The sequence below is a fragment of the Crocuta crocuta genome, unplaced genomic scaffold (genome assembly GCF_008692635.1).
Source record: "Crocuta crocuta isolate KB4526 unplaced genomic scaffold, BGI_CrCroc_1.0 scaffold95, whole genome shotgun sequence".
NCBI lineage: Eukaryota > Metazoa > Chordata > Mammalia > Carnivora > Hyaenidae > Crocuta > Crocuta crocuta.
In genome coordinates, this window is record NW_027530971.1 from 3,782,241 (window position 1) to 3,792,755 (window position 10,515).

Below are 10,515 nucleotides of genomic sequence, written 5' to 3' on the forward strand. Positions count from 1 at the left end.
GGGGGGGGGGGAAGTCCCTTCACCCATTGGTTAAAGTTAACATTTCAACGCGTTGAATTCCAAAAGAGGCACTACATTCACAGATTGAAAATCCAGGCTGTACATTAGAATCCCGGGGCGTGGGAGCACTTATGCAAGAGGATCCCCACATTCAATTTTACTGATTGAAGAAGCAAAGTGTTTGCTCTGGTGTAGGACTTTAGATAGCAATTACCAGGGGCACCCGGATGGCTCAGTTCCTTAAGCATCTGAGTCCATTTCGGCTCAGGTCATGATCTCCGTGGAGTGATCGAGCCCGCATCAGGTTCTGGGTCAAGCTTTGCGCTGATGGCTCAGGGCCTACTTTAGATTCTTTCTCTTTCTCTCTCTGTCCCTCCCCTGCTGGAGCACGTGCTCTCTCTCTCTCTCTCGCTCTCGCTCTCTCGCTCTCGCTCTCTCTTTAAAAATAAACATTAAAAGAAAAATCAATTACCCTATGTCAGACCCGGTTCTAAGTGCCTCATTCATTGAATCCTTTATAAAAAGGAAAACTGAGGCACAGAGAAGTACCTTGCCAAGGTCACACAGCTACTAAGTAGCAAAGCTGTAATTCAAACTCGAGTCTGGCTCCTAAGTCTATTGTTTTACCTACTATGCTAACTGGTCTGACAAATGATCTTTGGCATGTTTTTTAAAGCTCCTCAGTGGACTGTAATATACAGCTATTGTTGTCATTGGAGTAGGTGTCAGGGAGCAAGCAATCTAAACTCCTAAAAGAGCCCTAGACCAGAGTCACAAACTAACACTGTTTCTTTTTGAGAATTGGGGTCAGGTCGCTTGAGCCCCCAACCCCAATTTCCCTTCTGTCACATGCAAATGATCATAACAGAAGGAAGCTCTTGTCTCAGGAGAGAAAAAGAGGAAGCTCTAGGGCAGTGCAAGGTACTTCTGTTATTATGTTGGAAAGATCCTGGATCCAAGCCTACTAACACCCTAAACAACACCTAAGAACAGCATTTTTATTTAAAAAAAAAAAAAAAAGATGAAAGAAGGGAGGAAGGAAGGAAAAAGAAAAAGAAAACAAGAGAGAGCAGGCAGGCTTTACTGAGTACCCAATGTGTGACTGCTTTGAAACCCTTTTTCTGCTTTCAATAAGTTAATATGCTTTCATATTAATTTAAACATAATTTGTTTCTCTTCTAAAGTAAACAGGGCAAGTGTCATTATCCACAGGTTTCAGATGAAGAAATTGTTGCTTTCTAAGACTTGGAGAAAAGAGGATTCAGAAAATAAAGTAAAAGAATAAAACAATTCCTTTCCATCTCGTTGTTTTGTTTTTTTTTTTCAGGTTTCAGGTCACAGCTCTTGTTTTTGGACTTTGACTCTGTAAATATATTGCTTCAGTGGTCTTACATTTTGCTTTGCTTCTTTGTCTAGAGCTGCTGAGACTATGATTGCAATCATGATCACATTTCCTTTCAGTGCTCATTTCACATTGACCCCAAGCTCCTATTTATATTGCAATAAAGCCTTATCCTCCCTCCCAGAAAGTGCTCAGTAATGAGTAGGGAATCCCAAAGAGGGTGTCTTACATATACCCAGAGACATGAGTCAACCACCAACCACCCTGTTGCCCGCACAGCTCCCTGACTCCAGTTCCTGTCATAGAATTGCCAATGCCTATGTCACTATCCCAGATCCTGGATACTCACAAACTTCTAATCCTCGGAGTGCCAAAGAGCCGGGTTCCACTCAGAGATGGGGAGGAAGTCCCTCTCCCTGACTTGTCTACCCTGTGCCTTTCTGTGACCCAAACCCTAAACCAGGTCACTTGTGCTTAGTGTATTGTATCTCTTCTCATGAAGACTTCCTTCCATGTCCGGCCTTCTGTCCTCTAGCCACAGGGGCTCAGAAGCTACCCAAAAGGTTCAGTGAGGTAACAAAGACCAAGCATCCCCTGTCCTCCTCCAACCAAAGACTCAGCTCTCTTGCTCTGGTTACAACACCAACACCACCACCACCAACAACAAAACCACCCTCCATTTTACAGAAGGAAGGTGGCCTAAACTGTTTGGGGCCCCAGCTCAGCAAATCAAAAATCAAAAGTCCCCTGTCATAGTGTTCTGCTTCCAAGTCTCAGCAAAAGGCAAAAATGCTGACTATTTCAAAACTGTTCTAATTGCCAAAACAATAGAACTGACAAGTCTCCAATAGAATTTCTCATCAAGAATGGAATTCTGACAGAAATGACGCTGAAGCACTGGAAACAAACTAGACTCACATTTATATGGTCTAACGTAAGGCTGGGTTCCCACAGAATTTTGCTCACCATGCTGACTGCACTTACCACACTATGGTCAAAGTCAGTGTTTTACATGGGTTTGCTTCATCTCTGTGTCCCCAGCACCAGACACAGCATATGACATTCATAGTACAGAGCAGAAGGCCAGGGTTTGCTGAGCAAGTGCATGAATGAACGGGAGCCTTTCAAAAAGCCTATTTGTGCTTCCTCCAAGAAATGCTACTTACACTGAGAATGTTTCTGCTCGGTATTCTTGTGGTTGAGAGCAGAGGCAAATTAAAATCCTGAGATGTAGGACCCACAAACTAAATTTGAAAAGGGTAAACACAGTCCACTCAATCCTGTAGCTCACAGGACGTATGCTTTTAGGCCTCTCCTCCAAATCACAAGGCTACTTGACTTTTCTTTGTTGGCCTCACTCCAACCACCTCAAGCAAGAACAGCCTCCATGGACATCCAGGATACAGTGGAGGTAAAATGGACTCGGGAGAGGATCGAGCTGCCCCCAAGACCACACTGCCTTTGGCCTTCCTGTTGCAGAACCCGTCAATTCCCTAATCATTTAAGCCAGTTTTAGTTGGGTTTCACATTTCTAGCAACAGAAAGCTTTCTGGTAGATAAAATAATATCTACAATGTAACACCTACATTGGTTGCTTTGAGGATTTTCCAAATAAGAGTGTGTCTAAAGCAGCAGAATAGTGCTTGGGATATGGTGAGAACCTGATAGTGGCCCTCAGGGTGACTCAGTGGCTCTCTTGAAGCCAAAGAAGTAGCTCTTAAGCAACAATTAATGTTCACAGACTCCCCCCCTTCTCCAAGGTATCAACTTAAAAGCCCCAGAGATAAAGCAAACACAGGCTGGAGAGGATTGCCCAGGGTATTGTGTCTTAAAGTTCTCGAAGTGTCTCTACAAACATTTGCTGAATTGTGCTGAGCACCTGCTTTGTACCAGATCCAGTGCTTACAATGGAGTGTGTATGAACGAACAAAGGCAACAAAAGAGACAAACCAATAGACTCTAGCTGCAGAGAACAGATGGCTCCCACGGGGTAGTGGGTGGGGGGATAAGGGAAATAGGTGAAGGGGATTAAGAGTACACTTATCTGGATGAGCACTGAGTAATACAGAGAATTGTTGAATCACGATATGCTACACCTGAAACCAATTTAACACTGATTGTTAACTCTACTGGAATTAAAATAAAAAATAAACAAAACAAAAAACCATACAGTGTTTATGTCATGTATCAAGTGGTATGTATGCACAGTGGAGGAGAGATCATGTGAAAAAGTAATCAAACAGGCATGCATTCAAATTCCCAACAGGAATTACCTATTTTCTTTGCTAACTACAAGGCAGACATTGCTAATCAGCCACTGATCTTTCTCCCTGAGCCTAGACATAGCCTCAAAATCCTTGGGGCACCTGGCTGACTCAGTCGGTTGAGCATCTGACTTCGGCTCAGGTCATGAGCTCTTGGTTCACAAGTTCGAGCCTCACATCCGGCTCTACTGTCGGCACACAGCCTACTTTGGATCATCTGTTCCCCTCTCTCTGCCTTGTGCTCTTTCTCAAAAGTAAATAAACATTAAAAATATATATATTTAAAAAATACTCAGCAGAACATTGTAGGGAACCACTATCAACTAAACAAAGTAGGCACACAAGAAGAAATTCACTTGCCTTCCCTCCCATGCATGTCTGATATTAGATAAAACTGGGAGCTAAAACAGTAGGTAACTGGTTTAGGAAGCTTAGGAGGGAGGTGCCTGAGTGGCTCAGCCAGTTAAGCACCTAACTTCAGCTCAGGTCATGATCCCCCTGTTCAGTTTGTGAGTCTGAGCCTCACAGGGGGCTCTTGGCCTGTTTCAGATCCTCTGTCCCCTTCTCTTCCTGCCCCTCCCCTGCTTGTGTGTCTGCTCTCTCTCAAACATAAAATAAGCATTGTTTAGGAAGTTAATTAGTGCATATGTGAGAAATTACTAAGAGATTTTTAAAAAAATCTTAGTGGCTGAAGGACAAATATTGCAAACAAGTCCGATACCATCCCTAACTACCCCCCACCCCGCCACTTCCCTTTCCTCTTCCCAAGCTGGGACACATGACCCCCACTTACTGCATGGGTCCTGCCAGTACACTGAGTAAAGTGTAGCTTTTTCTGCCTCCAGGCTCCCGTCCTTCTGGTCTGTGCCATCCAGCTTCAGCCAACCTTCCATGCCATGTCAACAAAGACAATCTTACTAGTTAAAGAAAGAATTAGTGAAGTGAGGCCCATCTACCCAGGAGATAGCCAGGTGAATAAGAAGCGTGGGCGGTTCCTTTGGGAAACAACCCCCTGCCAACACACACACACACACACACACACACACACACACTGTAAAAAAATTTTTTTAAGTCTGCAACCAAGATAGCTCCCAACACTTCTAGGGTGGGAGGAAGGTTGGTTGGGAAGATGGGCGAATTCTGTGCTGAAAGCCAGAGTGCCTATCCAGAAATTGGCTGGTCTTAAGTGTCCTCAGTTGTGGCTGTGCATCTTCACAGGTCAGATTTACATTTGACCTGGAAAGGTTGTGTTTGAGAGTTACAGATCAGGATTTGGAATTCTTAGCCTGTCCCTTCCTTGGCTCTCAAACTAAGGCTGAGGCCACCCAATGTATAAACATCCACCCTTCTGGGTAAATCAGAGTAAGTCTGAAAACCAGAAGATGCTGGATGCATTTCAAAGCATCCAGACTAATCCTTCTTTATTTATAAATAAACCATTGGTATTTGGGAATCAAGTCTTGCTGGGCTTGACTCCTAAGTGTCACTTGTTTGTATGTTCTTGGCACCACATGGTGATGTCATTGCAGCCTCTAGGTGGTCTCTCTCTGCCCTCCTGCACCACTCGATTCTCTGCATTGCAGCCAAAGCAACTTTTCTCAAATATAATCTGATCCCTTCAAAGCCTCCTTAACCTATGGGAAGAGTCCAGGCTCTTAACTATGACTTCCAAGGTCCTCTGTGATGGAGCCACACTCACTTTCACTCCCCACTCCCTGCCTTGTCCTTTATCCCCCAGCACTGTGGTGGAATGAATAATGGCCACGTCCTCATCCCTACAACCTGTTAGGTGTGTTGCCTTACAAGGTAAGAGGCACTTTGCAGATATGATTAAAGATTTTGAGAAGGGAAATTATCCTGGGTGATATGGGGCGCCGGGGCGGGGGGAGTCTAAGTGTAATCTTAAATATCTTTATTAGAGGGAGGGAGAGAGATTAGGCTACTGAAGTGGAAAAGCAATCTGACCAAGGATGCAGAGAAATTGGAGTGGTGAGGCCACAGGCTACCAGAACCTGGAAGAGCCAAGGAATGATCCTCTCCCCTGGAGTTCCCAGAAGAAATACACCCTGCCATCATCTTGATTTTGGCTCCCGAAGATTCAGTTCAGACTCTGGCCTCCAGAATTGCAAGAGAACACATTTCTGTCATTTCAAGCCACTAAACACTGTCATTTGTTACAGCAGCAACAGGAAACTCATACAAACCTTGTCAAATGGCAGCGGTTCCCAGACACATCCTGCTGGTCCTTCTTCAGGAGCTGCTCTGCTCTTTATTGGGGGTGTCTCCCCCATACCTTTCATCTGCTTTATTCTTACCCCTTCCTTAAGATTCCACTTCAGGCCCAGTGCCTGCTCTCCTGGTTGCCCCAGCCTGGGTGAGGGTCTCTACTCCAAGTTGAGACCTCACCTGAGTACGTCATTATCCCCGCAGCCACCAAAAGGTATTATCACGGTGTTTATGTGTCTGCCTCCCACCAAGCTGTGCACCTCTTAGGGGTGGAAATCAAAAGCTGTTCTTCCTGCAGTCCCCACTGTGTCGTGTCTAGCACAGGAACTGGCACACAAGAATCCTCAATACATGTTGAAGTAATGAATGAACAAGTGCTTAAAGCTTCTCGACTTCCCAGATTCAGGTGACTCTCACATTGGTTGTCTGTTCTTGGAGCTTATCCCCTGGCCCCTGCACCTGGGACTGAGCCCTAAGGAAATTCCAAGTCAAACATCAGCCAGGGGCAGGTCGGACAGATGAGCTATCCACTGAGTATCCTGCAAAATAAATACCACAGGGAACACTTAGAATACCAAGAAATAACGAAACACTGTACAGTGTTTGTTTTCTCAGGGGGTGTGGATTAGCCTATAATGCAGAATGTGGTAGTACCTAATTCTTTCTTAACGTGACATTCCTTGAGCTTCTCAGTCTAGCCCCCATAGCACTGACCGCTCAGCTACTACATTGCGCAATTCTCGTACCTCCCTGGTGATTCAGGAGGCTCTACTACTAAACTCTAACTATTCCTAACATGTAAAACGATTTAGCTGCCAGTAAGACTCACAACTGAAATTCTGAGAGCTAGTTTTGTGCTACTAACTGATTAATACTGTATACTTTAAATGGGATCATAGGCCTCCATTTACTATTCGATAAAGGTATTAAGCTGAAGCTATGAATACAATTTCATTCTGCAAACTGTTTCTCTACAAGGACTTTACCTGACCACTGCAACATGACTTTGCTCTTTGTCAGACGAGACAAGCTGTCAATCTTCTCCAAGGTCTAAAAATTCAGGGAGACTCTACTAATGGAAAGCATGTAAAAGAAACCACAGAAAACCAAAAACGGACCACAGCAAAGCAATAAGGAATTATAAACGAACTTTAATTACATCGACAGGAAGAATTGCAAACCATGTTGAGAATTTATAGTTTAAAGTTTAAATCTAGTTAATAGCTCCTTACTGTGACATAATTCTCTAAAGATAAAAGTATTTGTGATGGCAAATGGACAGAATAATCATTTAGGTAGCATCTAGGAATATTGCTATAATTACTTTACCTAAATAGAAATCCATGTCTTTATTAGTAAGGTATCAGGTCTTAGAGTAAAAATTCACAATAGGACAGGCTTATAAATATACATAAATCTCAAAATCAATCACAATTGAGCATGAGGTACACAATTATTATAAAACAAATACAACCCATCAGTGTCTATTTAAAGGCATAGTTTTTTTTTGTTTTGTTTTTTACAAAATAGTATTTTGTAGACAGTCTCAAAAAAGTATATTAATACTCCTGGAGCCAGACTGTTCCAGCATGTCAAAGTCTGTGGGAATAAGGCAAGTGGAGAAGCAGCACTCACTCTTCCAGATGGCAGGACATAGTATGTGATGAAACGGTACCTACTCTAGTGACCCTTGCGTGAATGCCACAATACCCGCCACACCCCGTGACCCTGGGAAATCCGCTTACCCTCCAGAAGAATAGAACTGAATAGCTATTTGCCTAGTGGCAAACTTTCAGGGGTGAGAACTGAAAACAGTCCAGCATCAGTGTGTTTTAAGTGAAAAATCTCAAAGAGCTTGAGGTTTCACTTCATTTGTCAGTCTCCAGACATATTTAAAAATCACATTAGTATAGCCTCTATTTTTGTGACAAGGAACTTCTACTCAAGTTGTTTGTTGAATATAAAAACAAAGAAGTCCAACTTGAAACTAAATACCTGAATAGGGAATCTAAATACAAAACATGTATAAGTTGTATCAACATGCCATTTACTCTATTAACATTAGCCTTAGTTTCTTAACTAAAAGTATAGAAAAGTCAAACTCAATAATGATACTTTATACATTTTTAACAATTCATAGAATGTTGAGTGGTAGAAGCAAGGCTTTAAAAAAGGAATGCTTTCTACAGACTCAATTCCTATAAACTCAAGGGTAGTTTTGCCTGCAATCTGCACAATGTTTTATCTCTTGGGGTTTAGAGTGTTCAAGAGATCAGAAACAGGAACGATTCTAACAAAGACCTTCACGTGGGCATGGCAGGTAAATATGGGGATTTATGTATAAACACACACAGACCTCATCATGTATGTACAAATATATATACAAACACACTGAGATTAATCCAACTGTTCACTAAACATAATCAAATTCTGTTTAGAGAACAAGAATATACACTTATATACAATTATATACAACAAAGTATACACATCTCAGCACCTGGCCTAGTGCAAGGGCTCCCAAACATTTTTCCATTAGGGTACACAAGGAGAGGCTATAGTCATATGTGTCAAACTCTCCCCTGGGTGTCACAGATTTAGATAACCCTGGAAAATAAATCTACAGGAAAATAAATTATTCTGAAACACTGTAATCCCCACCATGAAGAGCAATTCAGCAGTAAAAGTCATTCATGATTTCCACAGCTTAGAGAAATTAAAACTGCAGCTCACTTGGTTCTGAATTTACTGTGACAGAGCCGAGGAGTGGAAACGGAGACTGCAAAGTCTAAAATCTTTACCATCTGGCCCTTTACAGAAAAAGGATGTGGACCCCAGGCTAGAGCTAAGAATGGCACACCACCTCAGGGATAACATCTTGGAAGCACAAAATCCGGAATATAGGTGGTAAACTTAATTACAGAAGTTGTAGGGAAAACTATCTGGGATGAAAAATCCATCCTGAGTGGTCCCAACTTTCCAATTTCCTTAATAACAAAAGCCAGCTTAAGATCATTAAATATGGCTCCTGCATTTTGTTTTTGAAATCATGGTTATAAATTCAGCTTTGAGACTACAGTGGCACAAAGGAGGACACTGGGCTCCAAATGAGAAGACCTGAGGTTTTAGACAAATCACTTCTAAAAAATTAACTATGACAAATACATTCTTCCAGTACCATCCAATCTGTATATTAAAAAAACAAACTATTAAAAGCACTAAAATGACTGCTAAAATAAAGACTAGATGCTTTTAAGAAGGAAGTTGAAGTAAATTGTACCTCTTTCCCCAAATAGAACTATAAAAGCCCTCCTATTTATTGTGACTCAGTAAAGAGAGGAATAAAAGCACCTACCTAATTTGAGTGTGGAGAGTGGGTTCCATTTAATAAATGTGTAGAATAATGTGGGTTAATCCACATTAAGTGCTTAGAACAGCACTAAATACATTTAGCTGTTATTATTGTCTTCAGGTATTTTATTAAAACATTAGGCATCTCCTCTGTGACAAGCAGTATGCTGGAAAATGGGAATACAGAGATAAAATAGAAATTTAGTCTTGTACTAGGTAAGAATAACTGAAATTGAGGTCTACAGAATTTTAATTCCAGTGTGCCTATTAATAAGGATCTTGTGAAATGACAACTACCATTCTGCATCCCTGGTCTGTGAATTCTTATCTGTGAACAACCATTATTGTTAAAAATACCCACTAAGGTTCACTGCAAGGTAAAATAGCATTGTTACTAACCGTCTTTCTATTTGTGTTTCAAAAGTTCAGTGTTCGCTAAAGGAACGGTTTATGGTTTGATCACAAGTGGAGGAATACAAAACTGTTCGCCCGATTGGCATTGCATATGACATACAAGCCTCTGAACCAAACAAACTTGGCACAGAAGTACAGTTTCATTTACTTATTCTGTTCAACAAGGTTTGCGGAGTGCCTACTGTGTAGAAGTGTCTGTTCCGATGATGAGGAACAAGAAATGGTCCCTGCACCAGGGAGCTAGCAAGGGAGGGCGAGCAAGCGACTGAAGTGTGATGAGTAATATGATGAGGAAGCCCAGTGTGCTGTGGGAGCACGTAGCAGGGACCTAAACCTGCCGAGTCCAGGGGAGTGGAGGAAGAAAAATTGAAGCTGTGACCTGAAAGATAAGTAGGAGCTCAGCAAGCAAAGGAAGTGGAAGGTGTCTGGGCACAGGCGACACCATGAGAGGTGAGTGAGAGCAGTCTTGCTGGGACATAGCAAGTGAGGAGTGGTAGCAAAAGATGATTTTGGAGGTAATCAAAATAGTTTCCATTGTACCCTGGTGGCAGTAAGAAGTCAGAGAACGCTCTAAGCACAGATATGTAAAACTGGTCATCAAAGTAGAAACAATTTGTGAAATAATTAGCTTGACTTGAAACGTAAGCAGAAGGAAAATCTGTTAATTTATTCCTTCCCTGCCTGCTACAGAGGCTAGCCTGTCTCTCTTTAGTCTTAATCTATTTATAGCTGAAATACTATATACATGAGAGGGAAGTATAAAAATATTTGCCTTCTTATATACAAAGTGGGTGCCTGCCTGCTCCGTATCCTTACCGCTAAACAACCACTGTAGCTTCAAAGGTGTGCACAGGCCACCGCAGCCGGAACCAGAGGGCTTAGTTCTGAGGTGACAGTGAGGTGGAGCCACAGACTTGAACC